General features: G+C 42.6%; 1 pseudogene; it reads right to left on the reverse strand.

The window, feature by feature from the left end:
• Positions 1-24,103, reverse strand: part of LOC111962639 (cyclic nucleotide-gated channel beta-1-like) — a 35,194-nt pseudogene extending 11,091 nt beyond the window's left edge.
• Between the last annotated feature and the right edge of the window lie 960 nt (positions 24,104-25,063).

Genomic DNA, 25,063 nt, shown 5'->3' on the forward strand with positions numbered 1-25,063 from the left:
ATGAATTTAAGGTTATTTGTTGACGTAAAAATCTAAATGTACAGATTTTAAGGCTGTGACATTAGATTTGCTATGGGGTGGGGTCACGAGAAATTCTTGGGTAAAAGAATGGGGTCCCCATAAATTCTGTCTGAAAAAATGGGGTCGCCATTGAAAAAGTTTGAATACCACTGTACTAGACGCTTAAAGTGTCAACACAAAATAGGACACTACAAGTGTCAAATACTCTGGGTGGCAGGTAGCCAAACGGTTAAGAGCGTTGGGCCAGTAACCGCTGGTTCGAATCCCCAAGCTGACTAGGTGACAAATCTGTTGATGTGCCCTTGAGCAAGGCACTTAACCCTAATTGCTCTGGATAAGAGTGTCTGCAAAATGACAAATGTACTCTCTCCAACTTTTGTCAGCGCTTCAAGTGCCACTTGAAGGCTTGCCTATCACAAAACAGACAGCTGAAACTATTATATAACAAACAAACATACAGAGAACAAACAGACCATTTAAAGCAAGAGCTTCCTGGAACCACAGGATCCTAAGCTTCTAGGTTTTTCTGAGAAACATGCTCCAGTACATACAAAACAGACATGTCACAGACAGAAACAACAACAAATAACAACTGACTGCAACACAAGCCCAGCAAAACACAACACAGCATCATAGCACAGTATCACAGCACAGCTTCACAGCACAGCTTCACAGCACAGCACTGAACAGAGCAGGATGTCTGTGTGGGCTGCTGCTGAATCACCTGAGGGTAGAGCGGACGTGGGGTCGTCCTCGATGTGGAAGGTGGGGTTGAAAAGCCCTGACAGCTGCCTGGACAGGCTGATGGGTGGTAGGCGGGGGTAGAAGGGCACGTTGGGCAGCTCTAGGGTACTGTTGGGGGAGGACGGTGAGGGGGTGCGAGTCGGAGGGCGGTGGTGGAGAGGGACCTGGCGGACCAGGCGGTCCAACTCCAGGTCCCGGTTTTGCTGCTGCTGCTTAGGCATCCTGGGGCTTAAGGCTGTTCAGGCGGTTCTGCACATTGGTGTAGGACTGTCCCACTCGCTGAGGTAAGTTGTATATCTGGCTGGGAAGATTGGCCAGGGTTTGGGGTAAGCTGGATAACTGCTGGAGTAGGTTGGTGGGTAGACCAGGTAAATGCTGAGGTATTTGAACTTGGAGCTGGTGGGGCAGTTGGGACATCTGTTGGGGCAGTTGAGAGGTCTGTTGTGGCAGTTGAGAGACACGCTGGGACATTTGGGTGAATGGCCGAGTGTACTGGAAGAACTCTTGGGAGAGAGGGCATTAGCTGGGTGACCTGGGAGGGGAACTGGGAGAGGTTGGTGGGGAGCTGGGGCATGGGGGGAAGTTTAGGAGCGGTGATGTTGTGCTCTTTCAGCAGGTTATTGAAGCTGTTGAGGCATGCAGGCGCGTGGGGAATACGCATGAGACAGCTCTTTACTGCATCGCAGCTGTCAGGGACTGGGAGGAGAGCACAGCACCGTCAGTCAGGCAGCACAAGACAACACTCATCCAAATGAACACTCTGACGTGAGCTTCTTCAGTCACATTGTCTGTCATCAGATAGCACTGTGAGAGAGCATGAATGCACGCACCCAAGCAAAATGCAGGCACACACATGTTGTGGTCACTGCATTCTCCGAAGAGAAAGGATTGGCCAGGTCCATCATGGGACTTGCAAGTTACAAACCAAGATAGAAGATATGCTTTCAAATGTGATTACAATATTCTCCTTACAAACATAAAAACAGTTGTATTATAATGAGCAAATACTTACTACCACAGTCGCCCTCCTCTACAGTCTTCCCCTCCTCCTGCAGAGCCATAGAAGCAGCAGAGGAACAGGAACAGCCATGAGTAACAGAACAACAGCAGGGAATAGCATTTAGTGACAAGTAGTTACCACAGCTGCACAAGCCTCAAGAGAGACAGCTAAATGGTGAGTCTTCCCATATGGAAAAGTTCTACCTGGAACTTGTAAGTAATGCATTTGGCAGCAAATACAAAATTCATAGAATATTCTTGTAATATCTGACTTACAGTTGAAGTCGGAAGTTTACATACACCTTAGCCAAATACATTTAAACTCAAGTTTTTCACAATTCCTGACATTTAATCCTAGTAAAAATTCCCTGTCTTAGGTCAGTTAGGATCACCACTTTATTTTAAGAATGTGAAATGTCAGAATAGTAGAGAGAATTATTTATTTCAGCTTTTATTTATTTCATCACATTCCCAGTGGGTCAGAAGTTTACATACACTCAATTAGTATTTGGTAGCATTGCCTTTAAATTGTTTAACTTGGGTCAAACATTTTGGGTAGCATTCCACAAGCTTCCCACAATAATTCCTCCTGACAGAGCTGGTGTAACTGAGTCGGGTTTGTAGGCCTCCTTGCTCGCACACGCTTTTTCAGTTCTGCCCACACATTTTATATAGGATTAAGGTCAGGGCTTTGTGATGGCCACTCCAATACCTTGACTTTGTTGTCTGTAAGCCATTTTGCCACGACTTTGGAAGTATGCTTGGGGTCATCGTCCATTTGGAAGACCCATTTGCGACCAAGCTTTAACTTCCTCACTGATGTCTTTAGATGTTGCTTAAATATATACACAGAATTTTCCATTCTTATGATGCCATCTATTTTGTGAAGTGCACCAGTCCCTCCTGCCGCAAAGCACTCCCACAACATGATGCTGCCACCCCCGTGCTTCACGGTTGGGATGGTGTTCTTCAGCTTGCAAGCATTTCCCATATTTTTCTCCAAACATAACGATGGTCATTCTGGCCAAACAGTTCTATTTTTGTTTCATCAGACCAGAGGACATTTCTCCAAAAAGTACAATCTTTGTCCCCATGTGCAGTTGCAAACCGTAGTCTGTCTTTTTTATGGCGGTTTTGGAGCAGTGGCTTCTTCCTTGCTGAGCGGCCTTTCAGGTTATGTCGATATAGGACTCATTTTACTGTGGATATAGATACTTTTGTACCTGTTTCCTCCAGCATCTTCACAAGGTCCTTTGCTGTTGTTCTGGGATTGATTTGCACTTTACGTACCAAAGTACGTTCATCTTTAGGAGACAGAACGCCTCTCCTTCCTGAGTGGTATGACGGCTGTGTGGTCCCATGGTGTTTATACTTGTGTACTATTGTTTGTACATATGAACATGGTACCTTGGAAATTGCTCCCAAGGATGAACCAGACTTGTGGAGATCTACAATTGTTTTTCTGAGGTCTTGGCTGATTTCGTTTGATTTTCCCATGATGTCAAGCAAAGAGGCACTGAGTTTGAAGGTAGGCCTTGAAATACATCCACAGGTACACCTCCAATTGACTCAAATGATGTCAATTAGCCTATCAGAAGTTTCTAAAGCCATTACATAATTTTCTGGAATTTCCCAAACTGTTAACAAGGCACAGTCAATTTAGTGTATGTAAACTTTATTTAACTTTAAACTTTGCGTTATGACGAAAACCATGGCTTTGACATTACCTTGGTAGTGGTGTCAGGTTTGTTGCAGTCCTCTGCCTCCTCTGCTTTCTGTGGTTGTTGGGTCACCGGTTCAGGTGCTACTTTGGCGTTCTGGGCCTTTGGTTTAGGTTCAGGCTCTACTGTCTGAATCGCTCTGGCTCTGGGCTTGAACGAGGGGATGGAGAGGCCCTCTGGGGTTCTGGTTCAATGTCGGGTGATGCAGTCTCTCTGGGCTCTGACTGAGGAGCACTCTCTGCTGACTCCACTGGGTCCTCCTCAGCAGGACACACCTGGCACCTACTGTATAGTACAGGTGCAGTTAGGTGCCACATCAAAGAAATGTGCATACAGTGATATGAACAAATAAAAATGAACACAGCATGGGAAAAAAGTGATTCGATAGTGTCATGGTTGCCCCATTACTACAGTGAAAACGGATTTCTTCTAGCCCAACCAGGTCAAAAGATCTGACCTATATATTTCCCGGCATAACATTTTTATCTTCCTATAGCGGATCGCCGGTTTGTCATTAGTTACCACTGCCAAAAAATAAAAATGGTCTATATCATAAAAATTCATGATAACAAAAATGTGCTTTTTGGTCTTCATTTAAATATGCCCTTTGCAGAAATCACTCCGGTATTTCCTGGTTGCTGAAATTGTAATAGTTTGCCTAATTTCAGTTTATATGACAAAACAAGCAAGTATGTGTAGAGAATCATTGTACCATCTAAACCATTGTAAAATATATAGTCCATAATCAAAAATATTGTACTTTCAGCTGTTTGAAGCTGGTATACAAAATCGAAAGTGAAGGACACAAAAACGGAACTTAAGCATGGAAAGCATTATGTGGCGTACAGCAGGTCAGCCACCAGGGGGAGACTCGTCGAGGCCTGATGGCAGACGGAGTATACGTCACGAGGCGATGGCTCCATCTGCTGGACGTGCCAGGTCTCGACGGGATCTCCGGCCAGGACTAATTGGGGCTGATTGGGGATTTGTGAGTAATCAAGGCTGATTCCTCACCAGCTGTACAAGTCCCATAAAGCTGCCAGAAGGGCAGCACACAGGGAAGAGTCTAGGGGAGGAAAGGACTGACGTATAGTTGGGGACGATAACAGGAGGGAGTTCAGTTTTGATCCCCACAGGACACAGCAAGACCCGGAGGACGGTATCCCGGAGAGGGTCTCTTGGGGGAGACTATTTATTTTGGATTATTATTTTAAGAAACACCTTTGAAATGAGCTAATCCTACTCTGTCCGTGTCTGATCTGTGTAAACGTTTTGACCCAACCCCCTGGTCTGCCACAATAGAAATAACTTTTCTTTCAATGACATATCTGTGAATTTGGTCGAGTCACCCAAAAAGTTACATATTGCAGCTTTAATGTTAGGCGTAAGGTTAACAGTGTGGTTAAGGTTAAAATACGATTTTTAAGAAAATAAATGGGCAAGGTTTAGTCATTTGAGACTGTGGTAACTAGTGACGACCGGATCACCATGTTGTGGGCTGTTCTAAAACTACTCAGTCATGTTACCTCATTGGCTAGCTAGCTAACAGCCTGTTAACTTTACCAGTATTTCCAAACATTTGGGGGCATAGAAAGGAGATCAATACTCATAGCAATGAATGATGCTGCGTTCACATCCTAGTCGGAACTAAGAAACTCAGACATTTCAGACTTGCTAACTGGTTGTAGTTATATAGTACCACATTATGAGTCATAATACCCATATAACCTAGCAGTCAAACAGGGAAATGGTTCCAATCGTTTTCCACCATTTTTCCCATAGGGGATTTTAGAAACACTTAAAATAAGAGCTGTGTACAGTAGGCCTACCCTGGCATGACTTTGTGATAAACGTGTAAATCCCTCTAGGACAACATGACTTTTATCAATATATTCGCCTGTATTTACCCCCAAAGAATGAATCTAGGCGTAAATGGAGCCGAATATATTGATAAAAGTCACCTTATCCAAGAGAGATTTACATGGTTATCAAAATGTCACACCAGGTTAAGCCTACACGAAACACAGCCCTTATTTAATCCCCTATGACAAAAATGAATGGTGGAAAAACTATTGGAACCATTTCCCTGTTTGACTGCTGGGTTTTATAGATATTATGACGCCTCCACTGTGGGGCTCTATACACATGCTGATTTCAACCAGTTAGCAAGTCAGACATTTCCGAATTCCTAGTTCTGACTAGGATGTGAACACGGCATGGATGACAGGTCTCTTGCATGTTGTCTTCAAAATGCTTTTTAAAGAGACAGTGTACAATGTAATGCGTGTAGTGTGATTCAATTTTAGTCCTGTATTGATGCTTTGCCTGTTTGATGATTCGTCAGAGGGCATAGTGGGATTTCTTGTAAGCTTCCGGGTTAGAGTCCCGCTCCTTCAAAGCGGCAGCTCTACCCTTCAGCTCAGTGCGGATGTTGCCTGTAATCCATGGCTTCTAGTTGGGATATGTACGTACAGTCACTGTGGGGACGACGTCATCGATGCACTTATTGATGAAGCCAGTGACTGATGTGGTGTATTCCTCAATGTCATTGGAAGAATCCCAGAACATATTCCAGCCTGTGCTAGCAAAACAGTCCTGTAGCTTAGCATCTGCTTCATCTGACCACTTTTTTATTGACCGAGTCACTGGTGCTTCCTGCTTAAGTTTTTGCTTGTAAGCAGGAATCAGGAGGATAGAATTATGGTTAGATTTGCCAAATGAAGGGCGAGATTTGTACGTGTCTCTATGTGTGGAGTAAAGGTGGTCTAGAGGTTTTTCCCTTTGGTTGCACATTTAACATGCTGGTAGAAACGAGGTAAAACAGATTTAAGTTTCCCTGCATTAAAGTCCCCGGCCACTAGGAGCGCTGCCTCTGGATGAGCATCTTCCTGTTTGCTTATGGCCGTATACAGCTCATTGAGTGCAGTCTTAGTGCCAGCATCGGTTTGTGGTGGTAAATAGACAGCTACAAAGAATATAGATGAAAACTCTCTTGGTCAATAGTGTGGTCTACAGCTTATCATGAGATACTCTACCACAGTAGAGCAAAACCTCGAGACTTCTGTAGATTTCGTGCACCAGCTGTTGTTTACAAATATACATAGACCCCCACCCCTTGTCTTACCAGAGGCTGCTGTTCTATCCTGCCGAAAAAGTGTAAAACCCACCAGCTGTATGTTATTCATGTTGTCGTTCAGTCACGACTCGGTGAAACATAAGATATTACAGTTTTTAATGTCCCGTTGGTAGGATATACGTGCTCGTAGTTCTTCTATTTTATTATCCAGTGATTGTACATTGGCTAATAGGATTGATGGTAAAGGCAGATTACGGATCCTTACAAGACACCCAGACCTACGTCCCCGATATCTCCGTGTCTTTCTCCTACTAATGACGGGGATGAGGGCCTTGTCGGGTATCTGGAGTAAATACTTCACGTCCGACTCGTTAAAGAAAAAAAAGTATTCTTCCAGTACGGGGTGAGTAATCGCTGTCCTGATATCTAGAAGTTATTTTCGGTCATAAGAGACAGTGGCATAAGCATTATGTACAAAATAAGTAACAAATAACTTGAAAAAACACACACAATAGCACAATTGGTTAGGGGACCGTAAAACGGCAGCCATCTCCTCCGGCACCAATTTGTCCTGTCTCAATAAGAAAATTGTGCATTTACACAATGTAGAAACCTAATACAGTAATCCCTCGTTTATCGCGGGGGTTACGTTCCGAAAATGACCCGCGATAAGTGAAATCCGCGAAATAGAAAACTTGTTTTTTTTTTACAATTAGCAACTATTACATGTATACAAATACAGTGACTCACGTGTAGGCCGTTTCGTCGACATTATGGGTTTAGGAGATGTTCGAAATTACAAGATAATTTGGCCAACTTAATGTAAATTTGCCAAGCTGTTTTATGTACGTACACATAACTGCACGAGACGACAAAATGATAGCACAATTCGTAGCATGTTTTGATACAAGAAGCGGGAGTGAGTTTTTAGCGAATCAGAATGCAGAGCACAATGCACCAAAAAAAAAAAAAAAATGCATTATGAAAATCCGCGAAATAGCGAATCCGCGATAAGTGAACCGCGAAGTGGCGAGGGATCACTGTNTGATACAAGAAGCGGGAGTGAGTTTTTAGCGAATCAGAATGCAGAGCACAATGCACAAAAAAAAAAAAAAAAATGCATTATGAAAATCCGCGAAATAGCGAATCCGCGATAAGTGAACCGCGAAGTGGCGAGGGATCACTGTATTCCACAAATTACTTTGTAATTTCAATGACAGGTATTCATGTCAACATTTTAGCTTTTATAATAAACTAACGTCTTTAGTGTTACATATTAGTTTCTAGGGCACAACATGTGCTTCAAAAGTAGCTAAAATTCATATAGGCTCAATATAGGCTGTATCTCAATCAACAACAAAAAATGAAATCTTATTTTTCCTCCTACATTTCATGTGGTGCTCCTAACTTTTTAAAGTTGGGAACACCAGTGCTTCCAATGAAAAATGATCATTTAGAACCCTGGTCACAGCAAAATGTTGCTCCCAATCCCTCCCCCCTATAACCGCCTGACACTATTGCATAGGTAGAACAACAACATGTCACTTGCCAATCCTACTAATACCGTGCATTATCTAATCAACCTAGCTACCAGTTCAGTAGCCAATCAAGAAAACACTTATTTCTTCAATTGAATTAAGTTAAACATAAACAAAATATATTTTCAGACATTTAGTTTGTTGCCAGTAAACAGTTAGCAGCAGGTGTATTCAAAGTGTTACATCTGATAGACTAGGCATGGTCAAAAACTATTTGCATGCAATATGGACAAGGCAGGCTTGAGGCTACTCACTTGAACACTCAAGAGATTTCGAGTGCATTCGGTAATAGTTTACCTCCCAAGACTCATCTTTGCGACATTAACGAATCTGTTGTCAAGTCAACAAACGTTTTGCTGTGTTTTAAAGTTTTGAAATAGAGAGAGAATCGTCTACCTCTCAATGGATTCGCTCGAGCCCAAACCTTAGCCACCCTTCACCCACGTCGAAGCGAAAAACAGGAAGCCTGCTCAGTTACTAGGCAACCGTCGAGAGGGGACCAGTGGTTGCCAGGGGAAGTGATGTCGTGTTATGATTACATCAAATGTTTTGATTAGATGTGTATTTTGTCACATGCACAGGTTCGTTGATGTCGTTGCAGTGTACAGTGGAATACTTAAGCTCTGAGCTCCAACAGTGTAGGTGTGAATGAAACAATAAAACAACTATGATAATATATACATATTTACAACTGTGACAATGATACATATAAATGTCCATTAGGGTGTAGGCAGGGTAATTGTACGTTGAGGGGGGAGAAACATTTAAATGTCCATGGGGGAGCAGCAGGAAGAGGTGGGTGCATGGGGGGTTAGGTGTAGTGGTGGCTATTCAGAATGATGTCTGTTGGGGGAGGGGGCAAAGGGGGCAGGCCACATTTCTTCAGCCTCCTATGGTTAAAGAGTCGCTGTCGTGCCTTCTTCACAACTGTGTCCGTGTGATTTGACCATTTCAGCTCCTCGGAAATGTGTACGCCAAGGAACTTGAAGTTTTTGACCGTCTCCACATCGGCCATGTTGATGAGGATGGGGGCGTGCCCAGCCTGAATCCTCCTGAAGTCCACAATCAGCTCCTTTATTTTGCTGACGTTGAGGGAGAGGTTGTTTACCTGACACCACAGCGTCAGCATTCCTACCTCATCCCTGTAGGCTGTCTCATCGTTTTTGGTAATCAAATCAAATGTTATTTGTCACATGCTCCAAATACAACAGGTGTAGACCTTACCGTGAAATGCTTACTTACAAGCCCTTAACCAACAATGCTGTTCAAGAAATCAAGTTAAGAAAATATTTACCTAATAAACTCAAGTTAAAAAAAAATATTTAAAAAATAACACAATAAAATAACAATACTGAGGCTATATACAGGAGGTACCGGTACCGAGTCAATGTGCAGGGGGTACAGGTTAGTCAAGGTAGGTAGGGGGAAAGGGACTATGCATTGATAATAAACAGCGACAGCAGTTTAAAAACAAAGGGGGGGTTGTCAATGTAAATAGTCCGGGTGACCTGCAATCAGGCCTACCATTGTTGTGTCGTCAGCAAACTTAATGATGGTGTTGGAGTCGTGCTTGGCCACGCAGTGAACAGGAGTACAGGTGGTCTGCTTAAAACATGTAGGTATTACAGACTTGGTAATCCGTCTGGCCCCGCAGCCTTGTGAATGTTGACCTGTTTAAAGGTCTTGCTCATATCGGCTATGGAGAGCGTGTGTCACATATACTCCCTCTCCGGCGTTTAGCTCATCTGGTAGGCCTGTGTTACGGGGCAGCTCGCGGCTGGGTTTCCCTTTGTAGTCCGCAAGCCCTGCCACATCCGGCGAGCGTCAGAGCCGGTGGAGTAGGATTCAATCTTAGTCCTCTATTGACGCTTTGCCTGTTTGATGGTTCGTCTGAAGGCATAGCGGGATTGCTTATAAGAGTCCAGATTAGTGTCCCGCTCCTTGAAAGCGGCACCTCTAGCCTTTTGCTCGGTGCAGATGTTGCCTGTCATCCATGGCTTCTGGATGGGATATGTACGTACGGTCACTGTGGGGACGATGTCGTCAATGCACTTATTAATGAAGCCGGTGACTGAGGTGGTATACTCCTCAATGCAATTGGATGAATACCTGAACATATTCCAGTCTGTGCTAACAAAACAGTCCTGTACCGTAGCATCCGCGTCATATGACCACTTCCGTATTGAGCAAGTCACTGGTACTTCCTGCTTAAGTTTTTGCTTGTAAGCAGGAATCAGGAGGATATAATTATGGTCAGATTTGCCAAATGGATGGTGAGGGAGAGCTTTGTATGCATCTCTGTGTGTGGAGTAAAGGTGGCCTCCTTTTTTCCTCTGGTTGCACATGTGACATGCTGGTAGAAATGAGGTAAAACGGATTGTAGTTCGCCTGCATTAAAGTCCTCGGCCACTAGGAGCGCTGCTTCTGGGTGAGCATTTTCTTGTTTGCTTATGGCCTTATACAGCTCGTTGAGTGCAGTGTTAGTGCCGGCATCGGTTTGTGGTGTTAAATGGACGGCTACAAAAAATATAGATGAAAACTCTTTGGTAGATAGTATGGTCTACAGTTTATCATGAGGTACTCTACCTCAGGAAAGCAATACCTTAATACCTCGCGCACCAGCTGTTATTGACAAATAGACACACAGCCCCACCCCTCGTGTTACCAGACGTAGCTGTACTGTTCTGCCGATGTACAGAAAACCCAGCCAGCTGAATATTATCAGAGTCGTCGAAACATAAGATATTACAGTTAATGTCCCATTGGTAGGATAGTCTTGAGCGGAAATCATCTAATTTATTTTCCAGTAGAACGGATGGTAGAGGCAGGTTGCCCACTCGCCAACAAATTCTCACAAGGCACCCCGATCTCTGTCCCCTGTATTTCTGTCTTTTCTTCACGCGAATGACGGAGATTTGGGCATGGTCTCGGAGAAGCAGTATATCCTTCGTTTCGGACTCATTAAAGAAAAATTCTTTGTCCAGTTCGATGTGTGTAATCACTGTTCTGATATCCAGAAGCTCTTTTTGGTCATAAGAGACGGTAGCAGCAACATTATGTACAACATGAGTTACAAACAATGCAAAAAAACACACAAAATAGCACAGTTGGTTAGCAGCCCGTAAAACGGCAGCCATCCCCTCCGACGCCATTGTATCAGGCCTACTACTGTCGTGTCGTCAGGGAACTTGATGATGTAGTTGGAACTATGTGAGGCCGCACAGTCATGGGTATACATGAGGCGACTAAGGACGCACCCTTGTGGAGCCCCCGTGTTGAGGATCAGTGTGGAGGAAGTAATGTTGCCTATCTTCACCCCCTGGGGGCAGCCCATCAGGAAGTCCGGGACCCAGTTGCATAGTGAGGAGTTCAGTCCCAGGGCTGTAAGCTTTGTGGTGAGCTTAGAGAGCAGTAGGCGAATTGGAGGGTTGGGTGTGTAGGGAAGGGAGGAAGTGATGTCTTGAATAACATTTCGAAGCACTTCATGATGACGAAGTGAGTGCTATGGGTCAGTAGTCATTCAACTCAGTTACTTCCCTTTTCTTTGGCAGGGGATGATAGTGGACATCTTGACGCAGCTGCTGACAAGCATTTTTCTCTGCTCATACAGGAGTAATAAAGGCCCAGTGCACTAATATGGCAAAAAACATACATCATCATCAAAGACAGTACAGTAAAGATATGCAGAAACTGCTTATCCAATAGAAATCCCCAATCACACTTCTAGACGATGTCATGGCGACGCTAGCTAGCTAAGATCATGCACATGTCACCGGGTCGTGAAGAGGGCACGACAAAGCCCAGGAAACTAAAAAGATTTGTTATGGGTCCTCAGATCCTCAAAAGGTTCTACAGCTGCAACATCGAGAGCATCCTGACCGGTTGCATCACTGCCTGGTACGGCAATTGCTCGGCATCCGACCGCAAGGCACTTCAGAGGGTAGTGCGTACGGCCCAGTACATCACTGGGGCAAAGCTGCCTGCCATCCAGGACCTCTACACCAGGCAGTGTCAGAGGAAGGCCCTAAAAATTGTCAAAGACCCCAGCCACATCCATGTACATGTGTGGGAGGGGAGGGACTTCACACATTTATGGCCAGTTGTCTCTTAAACCATGACCCCAATAAATGCTACATTTAAAATGCTATACAAGTGTAGGGCAGGTGTTTGGAGATAGCCTATGCATTTGTTCTGGAGTAGGCAGGGGACTGAGGATGTTAAGGCTGAGTGAAAACTTACTCTGGGTCTTCGTCTTCCTCCAGAATGGCTTCCTGGCTTTGAATGGACAGTTTGATAAATTGGGCATCTTGCATCTGCCTGATGGCCGTCTCAGCTGTGTGTCTGGCCACCTCCTCCGCCATTTGCACCAAATCCACGCAGCCCTGGGTCATCCTGCAGAGATGTGCACATTGCTGGGATATTACTAGTATGTCATATTAAGCTAACTTTATATAGACAACTTTATTTCTCCTTTAGACTGAAGGGAAACAATTCTGGTTAACCCAATGAGAAGATATGCAACTACTGTTGGATCACCATAACCAGACAATGTGTAAAATAGTGACTGTGTGTAGGCTCCTGTAATATTCTACATAAATTACTTTGAGATATTTGATCTGGTCTGACTCCTTGCTTACCATTCCTCCATGGTAGCCATAGCTATGCCCTCAGCCTCTCTCTTGATGCTCTCTGTGAAGGGTGTCCACCTGCCTGTCGGAGTCTCAGCATCCTCCAGCGATGGGGTTGTTGACTCTGGGACATTTGGAAGATTCGGTTCAGGCTCATCTGGTTTCAATGGCTGTTTTTGCTGTGCCGGCTGTGCCAGAGCCAACTTTGTTGGCTGTGTCATCTGTGTTGGCACCTCCAGATCCTTCATGTCTGCTTCTACTACTTCCTCCAGAACCAGGTCCACTGCTTTGGGTCTTTTAGAGACTTTGGGACAAGCAGTCATACAGTACGTCATTGTCTGTGTCTGGACTGTTACAACTGATAAGACACCAAGAGTCAACATGGTAATGTGAACAATCCATTGTGTTTGATATGTAGCATTTGATTTGAGAGGAAAATCTTTGAAATCAACAATTAAAATATGACATTCTCTTATTTTATTTTTCAATTATAAGCAATATGCTTAAATAAATACAATATACAAAATGTTTTGTAAGAATTTAATATCATCATCTCTTAACACGACAAAATATTTCAGATGATATCTTTATTATTTTTATAATATTTTACAACACGTTATTATAATGTCAGGCATACTTTTTAGGCATGATGTCATAATTTATCAACTTATTTATAATAACTTGACTGCCGTGACTCTGTTTGACTCTGTCAGATCAAAATAAACATAATTACAACCTTAGGCCACATTCATAGTTCAAGGCGATGAGAATAGGTCACAAGGGAAAACATGTACAATAGGATTAAGTCGTTTTTGTGTTAGCTTTTTAGTGCAGCAATAATCTTTACCTTCAAAAAAGTAGTTTAATGTGGTATATTTAATGTACAAAAACTATGAGACACAATGTTGCCTGATAGCTCTATGTGTCTGTAWGTATTTTCTAATATACTTAATCTCTTAATGAATCCAAATTACTTCAAAGATTACTACAATGAAGACAAGACCCATTTCTTGCTACATATCGACAAGATTTGAACAACTGACATTAACTGACAAACAGTTCATTTTAATGAACTGTTATACATTGACTATACACAATTAAAATCAAACAAAAATATCTGCATTCCATAAAGAGTAAGGTAAGTAAAAAAAAAATAAGCGATGTCTCACAGCTGCCAGGTTGCTCAGTGGAGCTGTATAAATGTCCAAAATCATCTATGTCGGTAAGTCTGTCTTTCTGCCTCTATCTCTTTGTTCTCAGTCTCTCTCACGGTTCCTCAGTCTTCTTTCTCCTTTTGTTTAAGGGTCTCTCAGCGCTCCCACCCCCCCTGAAACAGAAGGAGAAGATGGACTGAGTTAGGGTCTCTCTAAACCAGACCAACAGAAGGAGAGGGTTACAATCTCTTCTGTGACTTCAACACTTTATGGAATATAGAAGAAATAGTACAAAATAAAAGAGAAATAGTAGGTCCCAAGCCTACACTTACTGCATGGCATATCATCTTAATTAACCTGAATTTGTAAAAATTGCTGACGGGTCTAACTGTGTCTAACTGACTCTGTAGTCAGAGTCCTTTGTGTGATTTTAGATTTACTTGTATTTTGAACTGAGAATGAGGGCTCGGTTTGAAGGTAAGAGGAAGATAAAATGTGAAAAACATACAAAAATAAATATCACGTACCATTCGGCACAACTTCAACATCATCTCTGGATCTCGCGACAGGCTGTGGCATCTTGAGGCCGAGGCCCGTCACGAACCAGCCTACGACACTGTGGGACACAGAGAAACAACTTACTAACGGGCCAAAGGGAACACAGAAACATACAGACATACAGCTGAGCCTACATTCTAACGGCTGTAGCATAGTGCCGTCTGTGGGTTAAATTTACTTAGAGTTCTGTGAGTCCTCATCTCCTTTGAGGGACTCTGGAGGTGGTGAGAGAACTGAGAGAAAATGAGAAGACAGGTGTACAACATTAGCATACACGCGTAGCTAGTAGATTTGTATTATTAGGTGCAGGTTTCTTGGACACAGATTAAGACTAGTCCGGGACAGGGCCTGCAAACCATTACAGACTACAAAAGGAAGCACAGCCGAGAGCTGCCCAGGGACACAAGCCTACCGGACAAGCTAAACTACTTCTATGCTAGCTTCGAGGCAAATAACACTGAAACATGCATGAGAGCACTAACTGTACCGGAAGACTGTGTGATCACGCTCTCCGCAGCCGATGTGAGTAAAACCTTTAGACAGGTTAACATTCACAAAGCCACAGGGCCAGACGGATTACCAGGATGTGTACTGCGAGCATGCGCTGACCAATTAGCAAGTGTCTTCACTGACATGTTCAACCTCTCCCTGTCCACGTCTGTAATACCAACATTTTAAGCAGACCACCATAGTGCCTGTGCCCAAGAACACTAAGGTGACCTGCCTAAATGACTACCGACCCGTAGCACTCACGTCTGTAGCCATGAAGTGCTTTGAAAGGCTGGTCATGGCTCACATCAACACCATCATCCCAGAAACCCTAGACCCACTCCAACTTGCATACCGCCCCAACAGATCCACAGATGATGCAGTCTCTATTGCACTCCACATTTCCCTTTCCCACCTGGACAAAAGGAACACCTATGTGAGAATGATATTCATTGACTACAGCTCAGTGTTCAAGTGCCCTCAAAGCTCATCAATAAGCTAAGGACCATGGGACTAAACACCTCCCTCTGCAACTGGATCCTGGACTTCCTGACGGGCCGCCCCCAGGTGGTAAGGGTAGGTAACAACACATCCGCCACGCTGATCCTCAACACAGGGGCCCCTCAGGGGTGCGTGCTCAGCCCCCTCCTGTACTCCCTCTTCACTCTTGACTGCACGGCTAGGCACGACTCCAACACCATCATTAATTTTGCCGATGACACAACAGTGGTAGGCCTGATCACCAACAACGACGAGACCTGGCTGTGTGGTGCCAGGACAACAACCTCTTCCTCAATGTGATCAAGACAAAGGACATGATTGTGGACTACAGGAAAAAGAGGACCGAGCACGCCCCCATTCTCATCGACGGGGCTGCAGTGGAGCAGGTTGAGAGTTTCAAGTTCCTTGGTGTCCACATCACCAACAAACTAACATGGTCCAAGCACACCATGACAGTCGTGAAGCGGGTATGACAAATCTTTGGAGGGAGTTGAAAGTCCGTGTTGCCCAGCAACAGCCCCAAAACATCACTGCTCTAGAGGAGATCTGCATGGAGGAATGGGCCAAAATACCATCAACAGTGTGTGAAAACCTTGTGAAGACTTACAGAAAACGTTTGACCTCTGTCATTGCCAACAAAGGGTATATAACAAAGTATTGAGATAAACTTTTGTTATTGACCAAATACTTATTTTCCACCAGAATTTGCAAATAAATTCATAAAAAATCCTACAATTGTATTTTTCTGGATTTTTTTTCCTCATTTTGTCTGTCATAGTTGAAGTGTACCTATGATGAAAATTACAGGCCTCTCTCATATTTTTAAGTGGGAGAACTTGCACAATTGGTGGCTGACTAAATACTTTTTTGCCCCACTGTATACTGCTATTTTTTACTGCTGCTCTGTAATTACTTGTTACTATTATCTCTTATTCGTATTTTTTTAAACTGCACTGTCGGTTAGGGGCTCGTAAGTAAGCATTTCACTGTAAGGTTGCATGTGACTAATACAATTGGATTTGATTTTGCTTTGACTAGAAAGTTATTTCAATTGAAATCCTCCATTGAGTAGGTTTCATACTCCAGGACTAGGCTTTTAATCTATGTTGAGGTAACTGGCCTCAAACATTTAAACTCTGCTTCTACCTTTGTCAAGAGATGACCTCTTGCTCTGGGCCTTACTCTGGGCCTCTACGTAACCTGCAGGGAGCATCACAGGCTGAGGAATAGCATTCTTAATCCAGTTAACCACACTGCAATGCAAGACAGACGGGAAGAAAACAGATAGAGGAATAAAGAGATGGTGGTAGAAGCCAAGTGGCAGAGAGAGACAGGGGGGGGGGGGATTAGGATTAAGATACATTTTGTCAGCGTGATGGGGTGAAAGTGAAGTTACTGAAGTTGAATTTGGCTGTGTATATGTGTCTGTCCAGGTGGCAGAGGAGTGGAGGGGGGCTGTACAGTGGGGGGAGGCGTGTCTCTGTGTGACTCACTTGGGGGGGAACTGTGGTATCTGATCCTCTTCCTCATATTCTGAAAACATCTCCACCACAGGTATATGTGGGAGGGGCTCTGCGTCTAGAAAGAAAATAGACCAATCAGTGACCACATCAATAGTGAGTCAAAGCAGTTATAACATTTGTGACATACCGGTACACACAAATGGGATTGCTGTGTGACAAATTTAAACACATACCAGGCACATCTTTCATGTTATAAACCTGAAAAAGAGAAGTCAGCATTTGATTGACAGCAACATAATGTGAATAACTCAGCATCACAAACTTTCATTTTTTACAATGGGTATATTAAATATTTACCATATAGTTGTTTTGATCATTTTATGTTATTACATTACAATAGTTTAAAATGCTCCTCTGCTGTCCAATTATACATTTATTTATAAATGGGCTATTTGGTTATGAAAGGGTGCTGTTTTAAAGGAATTATGATTCTATTTATATAAATTGTAAAACAATTTACAATTTGAACCGTATCTATATCTATCAAAGCAATGCTGTTCAAGTTTTCAAACCCAAATCATCAAATGTACACTGAGTATTCAAAACATTGAGAACACCTGTTCTTTCCATGATATGACTGACCAGGTGAATCCAGGTGAAAAATATGATCACTTATTGATGTCACTTGTTAAGCTTAAAGCCACTTCACTCAGTGTAGGCGACAGGTTAAAGAAGGATTTTAAGCCTTGAGACAATTGAGACGGATTGTGTATGTGTGCCATTCAGAGGGTGAAGGGGCAAGACAAAATATTTAAGTGCCTTTGAACAGGGTATGGTAGTAGGTGCCAGGCGCACCGGTTTGTGTCAAGAACTGCAACGCTGCTGGGTTTTCACGCTCAACAGTTTCCCGTGAGTATCAAAAATGGTCCACCGCCGAAAGGACATCCAGCCAACTTGACAACTGGGGGAAGCATTGGAGTCAACATGGGCCTGCATCCCTGTGAAATGCTTTTGACACCTTGTAGAGTCCATGCCCCGTCGAATTGAGGCTGTTCTGAGGGCAAAAGGATGGGGTGCAACTAGGGCTGTGGCGGTCATGAAATTTTGTCAGCCGGTGATTGTCAAGCAAATAACTGCCGGTCTCACAGTAATTGACCGTTAATTAGCATAAAGACGTTTGGCATCTCCTGGCTTCCACGCATAGCCTACAAGCCACCAATGCAGACTTTTGGAACATCTACATTTTAAAAAGTGTAATAAATCCATTTAGTATAGCCTACACCATCACAATAAATCCATTATTTATTGTAGACAGGTCTAAAGAAACATGATATGAAGAAAATGTAGTCTATTTCAGAAGAACAGAATAGCATACTCTGAGTTGTCCTTATGTTAGGCCCTGATATGGCTGTGGGCTACACTAGTTCATTTAGCAGACAAGATTTGTTTAGAATTCCGTGACATTCTTTTTTATTATTTTATAGTATGAAGAATACAATTGAACATATAAAATAGAAAGGATATTTTCTCCAAACGATTTCAAAAGGAAGTGCGCACATGCGACTATTCTGTGTTGAGCGGTTATGTCACGTTGTCTAATGATTGGAGACAGGCGCAGGAATACGTAATAGGGTTTTTTATTTACTCCACCCAAACAAAAGAGCGAGGTGTAAACCTCTAAATAATACACAGGACGAGGCCCGTAAAAGAAGTGCACAATAACATGCTAATCAGGGGGAATGGGAACCAGGTGCCTGGGGTAGTGAATCCAGTTCAGTGACGCCTAGAAAGCCGGTGACGTAGATCTCCGGAGCTGGTGAACGGAATGAGCAGCAGTACCGGGGGATCCGTGACAGGTTAACAAAGAAACTGGTCCTMTATGCTTAATTTAGAGTTATTAATGCAACTTTAGTTGTGATACAAACGTTGGGCTATATGTTTAGATTTTTACTACATTCTAAGGCTGCATGATGGTACTGTAATGATGATTTTAAAAAAGTTGCAAGATGCACACACTTCATCAGTCTCTCATTCACAATTTGACAAGCACTTGAAAATAATCTCACCAGACCTCGAATTTCCCAGCGGCATTCCCCTTGTGTGGCCGTTACGCCCCCTAAAAAAACAATGCCTTTTGCGGCCAAAGTGGCCGTTGTGCCCTTTAGCTGAATGTAATAGGCTAATCTTAATTCCCTCTTCTCAGCTGCGGTGCCCTGAAGCACTTCTCACTCACATGGCTCTCTCAGATGTAGCCAATGCCCGTCATGTGATCGGGTCCTACTCACAGACATTTCAGCTAAGAAGAAGGCTACAAGTGAATGAAGACAGACACATCGGGGACGCACTGTTAGAACTGTCCACATTTAGCTACTTTTAGTCAGCCAACAAGATGAGTAGGCCTAACGATCAGCAAAAGCACAAGCCTATGTCAATCTACTATCCCTCATAATACAAAAGTTGACCTATTCTATTGGTCAACTTGTCCTTCTGTGCAATAAATAAATATTCCAAACATACTCCCGAACAGCTTAAAATGTAGATAGGCTATTTTTTCACATTATATGTGCAGAAATGCACACATGGTAGTGGGATATAAGCGCAAATGTTCCAAAATGCAATCAAACACTGTTCTCGAAAGTGACTGCAAATGTGATTATGCATGTAATGCTTTATTATAAAGGTGCATTTTTWATGGTGAAAATGATCTTCCCCAAACTTAAAACTCACCTGCAGCCTATGTATACCAATTAGTCTCTACAGTACACTGGTTATAAAGCRTATTAATGTGCTTCWTTTTAAGAAGTTATTTGGCCACTTTAGTTGTGATACAAACCTTATCAAAACATATAGAACTATGGGCTAGGCTACATGAGGTGTGCGACTATGATTAGAAAAAGTCGCAAAAAAAGGTATGCACTGTTTCTTGCCTTATGCTGGGCATCATTCACAAGTGATAGGCTAATATTGTCACCCATCAGACTATTCTTAATTTACTGTTGTCTTTACATATTCTAAATAATATATGTGTGAAATCAGTTTTGATTTAGAAAGGACCATTATCGTGCACCTGTCTCGAAAAAGGGGCATGGGAGGAGAAGAAAAATGTAATCTATGCACTTAAATAGCGAATGGAGGATGCTTTTCCTGTGGTTCATTTTCATGCAAGACAGGAGGAAGGCTGTACTCCTGTTGTAAAGAGAAGCAATGTGCTTAATATTATTAGTAGGTCTAGCCAAAAGAACCAGCACCAAGTCAATGTGCGGGTGTCAGGTTAGTCCTCCTCTTTTTAATAGAGGCCATCAAAACTATGTTTTCTCACGCGATTGCATAGCTATAGAAATGTTGCACAATTTGAGCTCATGGGCTCTCATGAAGTGTTTGATGAGATTTTCAATTACATTTGCATTGATGTCAGAGAGATTAGGGGCGGCAGGGTAGCCTAGTGGTTAGAGCATCGGGCTAGTAACTAACTACTAATGAGCATCAGAGCTTGGAGAAGCGTAATTAGCGTGACTAAACGGTGATGTGGAATTTTACTGCTATCATGATTCATGATCACCGGTGTGGCGGTAATACGGTCACCGTAACAGCCCAAGGTGCAACTCAATATTAGAAAGGTGTTTCTAATGTTTGGTATACATCTGTAAGATGTGCAATACCTCAATCATTGATATCATTTGTCCTTGATTTCAACATTTTATTCTATCCTTTCATTAAAATAAGTGGTTGATGAAATGTGAAGCTTTAGAGCAAATACTATTCGGGATTGATTGAAGGTGTTGATTGAAGGTGTACGACTACTCAGACCACTAAGGGGGTGGGTGGGTGTCCGGCCCAGATACAGCCCATTACATAGCTGTACTTACACATGGCTCTGCGATAAACTCCTCATGCGTTTTAAGCAAATAGAGGAACATAAAGGAGAAAAGATGAATTACCGGTATTAGAAAATGAAACTCCAGCACAATGGAATTCTTGTTAGACAACTGGACTTTCTTTAACTGGACTTTTTTTGTCTAATCAGCACCACCCTGCTGATTTCTGAAAGCTGAACTAGAATACAATTCAAACTACAGTAGCCGGATCTGGGGAGAGACTGGTAAGCCATAACCGCTCAATGCTTTTAAAACGAACAGTTGGCATACTATTAAATAAATAATTACATCTAACCGTTACTGATGAGATGATGATGAGATGAAGTCTATAGTGTCTTAACACCCTTGATATTATCACAGACTATTTGTTTATAAACCTCTCTCATTTGTAGATCTCTGAAAGCCCTGTGAACAATTTTCTTTGATTAAGCTAGTTATTCAAAAGCCTGTTCTAACATTATAGACCATCTCCGGTTATTCATCAAGCCGGGAGCAGAATTAGGGATTTTAAGTGAGAATATTGAGTTATCATGGGGAGGTAAGGGTTTAATGTAGCATTAATGTAGTAATCATGTTTTAATGAAAGTGGAGCACTTTTAAAGTTATTATACTGTTTAAAAGCCTTGAGGCAACCTGACAAACATGATTTTTACAAGCTATTTTTAAGAACAAAGTCTTTTAAATCATTAAACACCATGTGCTCTCCTGAAAACAAAGCTACCATGACTTGGTGTCACCTCTGTTTCATCCTCCTCTCGAATATCCTCTCTGTACTTTTCATCTGGCTGGGGTACCACTTTACTCAGTCCATCTGCAATCCACTTAATCACCCCATTCCTGTTGGAAAGAGGACTCTTCAGTCAATTTATAGAACTATCAAACTTTTTTCTTTTTGTTTTATATATTTCCACATTTCAACATACCTTGTATATTACTTCAAGAAAAAAATTCTACAGAATAAACCAATTCAACACTTTGATAAAGTCCTCCCTTCATACCTTTCATCCTCCTGCAGTGACTGGTGGATTGAAGCAGAAAGTGGAGGGAGAGAATGAAAGAGTCACACATTAACCCTTCATACAGCAACAAAAAACATTCCACTGATGAAATCACAGGCTGACTGATACAGGTAGTGTTGTCTGCCTCTAACCCTGGATACAGAGTTGGATCTGCTGAGGTTAGGTGTGCCTGCTGGTTGAGGAAGAGCACTTGTGAATCCATTGGAGAGCCAGGTCATCACTCCACTCTGAATACTGAGAGAGAGGAATTACATCAATAAAATCATCACTTTCATCATCATCATTGGTTGAATACTGTATGCAAGCAGACCAACCAGCTCACAGGTCCAATTTAACACACATACCTGTTGTCCTCAGAAATATCATCTTCCTTCTGTTTTGCCTTGACTGTTGAGAAGCATTTACATGAAACAGAAGTGTAGACGAGGATCAAAAAATTTCATACGCAATTGTAAAACACACTTATTCACAGTTATTTCATTGTGTTACAAAGCTACGATACAATGTTTGTAGAACAGGAGCATTACCTTTTTTCACTTCATCTTTAGACACGTTTCTCTTTGGGAGAGAAAGATTAAGAGAGACAATCAGGTAATGTGAAAAGGACAAAAGTCATAAAGAAAAAAACGTATCTTTGGTAATATCATGTGAGTTTTTCAGATATACATGTGTGTTGATCTGTGAACAGGCATGATTAGTGTGGTCTTACTGGTGCGGGATTGGCCGTCTCCTCTCCCAGAGAACCAGGGACGTCAGGGGCCTGAGGAACCACCTTCACCACCCAGTGAAACATCCTGAGACAAAGGCAAAGACCCGGACAACAGCTCAGTAACACCTGCCGAGGTGAGCATTCCATAATATGAATAAACCAGATTTGTTACTATGGTACCTTGAGGTCAGACAAAGTCAGAATGTCAGATATGCTATATTGGAACATAAAACTATTGAAGGTTAATCTAGTCAATCTAGAGACCATACTGATTATAATAGTCACGATCACATACAGTTGAAGTCGGAAGTTTACACACACCTTAGCCAAATACATATAAACTCAGTTTTTCACAATTCCTGACATTTAATCCTAGTAAAAATTCCCTGTCTTAGGTCAGTTAGGATCACCACTTTATTTTAAGAATGTGAAATGTCAGAATAATAGAGAGAATTATTTCTTTCAGCTTTTATTTCTTTCATCACATTCCCAGTGGATCAGAAGTTTACATACACTCAATTAGTATTTGGTAGCATTGCCTATAAATTGTTTAACTTGGGTCAAACGTTTTGGGTAGCATTACACAAGCTTCCCACAATAAGTTGGGTGAATTTTGTCCCATTCCTCCTGACAGAGCTGAATCAGGTTTGTAGGCCTCCTTGCTCGCACACTTTTTCAGTTCCTCCAGCATCTTCACAATGTCCTTTGCTGTTGTTCTGGGATTGATTTGCACTTTTCGTACCAAAGTACGTTCATCTCTAGGAGACAGAACGCGTCTCCTTCCTGAGCTGTATGACAGCTGCGTGGTCCCATGGTGTTTATACTTGCCTACTATTGTTGGTACAGATGAATGTGGTACCTTCAGGCGTTTGGAAATTTCTCCCAAGGATGAACCAGACTTGTGGACGTCCACCATGTTTTTTCTGAGGTCTTGGCTGATTTCGTTTGATGTTCCCATGATGTCAAGCAAAGAGGTACTGAGTTTGAAGGTAAGCCTTGAAATACATCCACATGTACACCTCCAATTGACTCAAACAATGTCAATTAGCCTATCAGAAGCTTCTAAAGCATGACATCATTTTCTGGAATTTTCCAAGCTGTTTAAAGGCACAGTCAACTTAGTGTATGTAAACTTCTGACCCACTGGAATTGTGATACAGTGAATTATAAGTGAAATAATCTGTCTGTAAACAATTGTTGGAAAAATTACTTGTGTCATGCACAAAGTAGAAGTCAAGAAATTTGTGGAGTGAAAAACGAGTTTTACTGACTCCAACCTAAGTGCATGTAGACTTCCAACTGTATCTCTTAAAATGTTTTAAATAAAATAAAATGTTATTAGTCACATGCGCAGAACACAACAGGTGTAGACCTTACTGTGAAATGTTTACTTACGAGCCCCTAACCGACAGTGCAGTTTCAAAAAATAAGAATAAGAGAAAAAAGTAACAAGTAATTAAAGAGCAGCAGTAAAAAATAACAATATATACAGGGGGGTGCCGGTACAGAGTCAATGTGCGGGGGCACCGGTTAGTTGAGGTATTATATACATGAAGGTAGAGTTAATTAAAGTGACTATGCATAGATAACAGAGAGTGGCAGTGGTGTGGAGAGGGGGGGGGGGGGGGGGGGGGGGGCAATGCAAATAGCCTGGGCAGCCATTTGACTAGAGCTGTTTAGAAGCCTCTTGGACCTAGACTTCGCACTCCGGTACCGCTTGTTGTGTGGTAGCAGAGAGAACAGCCTATGACTAGGGTGGCTGGAGTGTTTGACAATTTTTAGGGCCTTCCTCTGACACCGCCTGGTATAGAGGTCCTGGATGGCAGGAAGCTTGGCCCCAGTGATGTACTCTCTGTAGTGCCTTGCGGTCGGAGGCTGAGCATTTGCCATACCAGGCAGTGATGCAACCAGTCAGGATGCTCTCAATGGTGCAGCTGTAGAACCTTTTGAGGATCTCAGAACCCATGCCAAATTTTTTCAGTCTCCTGAGGGGGGAATAGGTTTTGTTGTGCCCGCTTCACGACTGTCATGGTGTGCTTGGACCATGTTAGTATGTTGGTGATGTGAACACCAAGGAACTTGAAGCTCTCAATCACTGCAGCCCCGTCGATGTGTATACTGTATATTACTAAAAACTTGCCTGTTGCCGACCCCTGATTTACAATGTCATGTCAGATCTTGTGGGGAGCTTTGACTTTGGCTCTTGCTGGCAGCAATTATGTTGTTGTGTTTTGGCCAGGTCAATAAACACTCTCCACATGTTGCTTCAAGATAACAGTTGCCAGTGCTTGAGCCTGTGATCAAAACAGCACAGCTACTTGAATATTTTAACGGAAATCAAGATCAATGAAGCGTCAGTCACATTGTTCGGCAAAACCTGACTTTGACTGTTAAAGAGATGTTTAAATAGAATAGCATGTTGCAGGGCATAACTTTCAACACCACACCACTAATAAACTGCTTTAGAGGACAAGCAAGTTAACACAGAACAGAAGATGGGAACAAGAGCAAGAAAACGTATTTAATCAACAGTGAGAGAACATGCAGAAAACATCATGTTTCTTCTGC

This window comes from Salvelinus sp. IW2-2015, linkage group LG4q.1:29 (assembly GCF_002910315.2).
Source record: "Salvelinus sp. IW2-2015 linkage group LG4q.1:29, ASM291031v2, whole genome shotgun sequence".
Lineage (NCBI taxonomy): Eukaryota > Metazoa > Chordata > Actinopteri > Salmoniformes > Salmonidae > Salvelinus > Salvelinus sp. IW2-2015.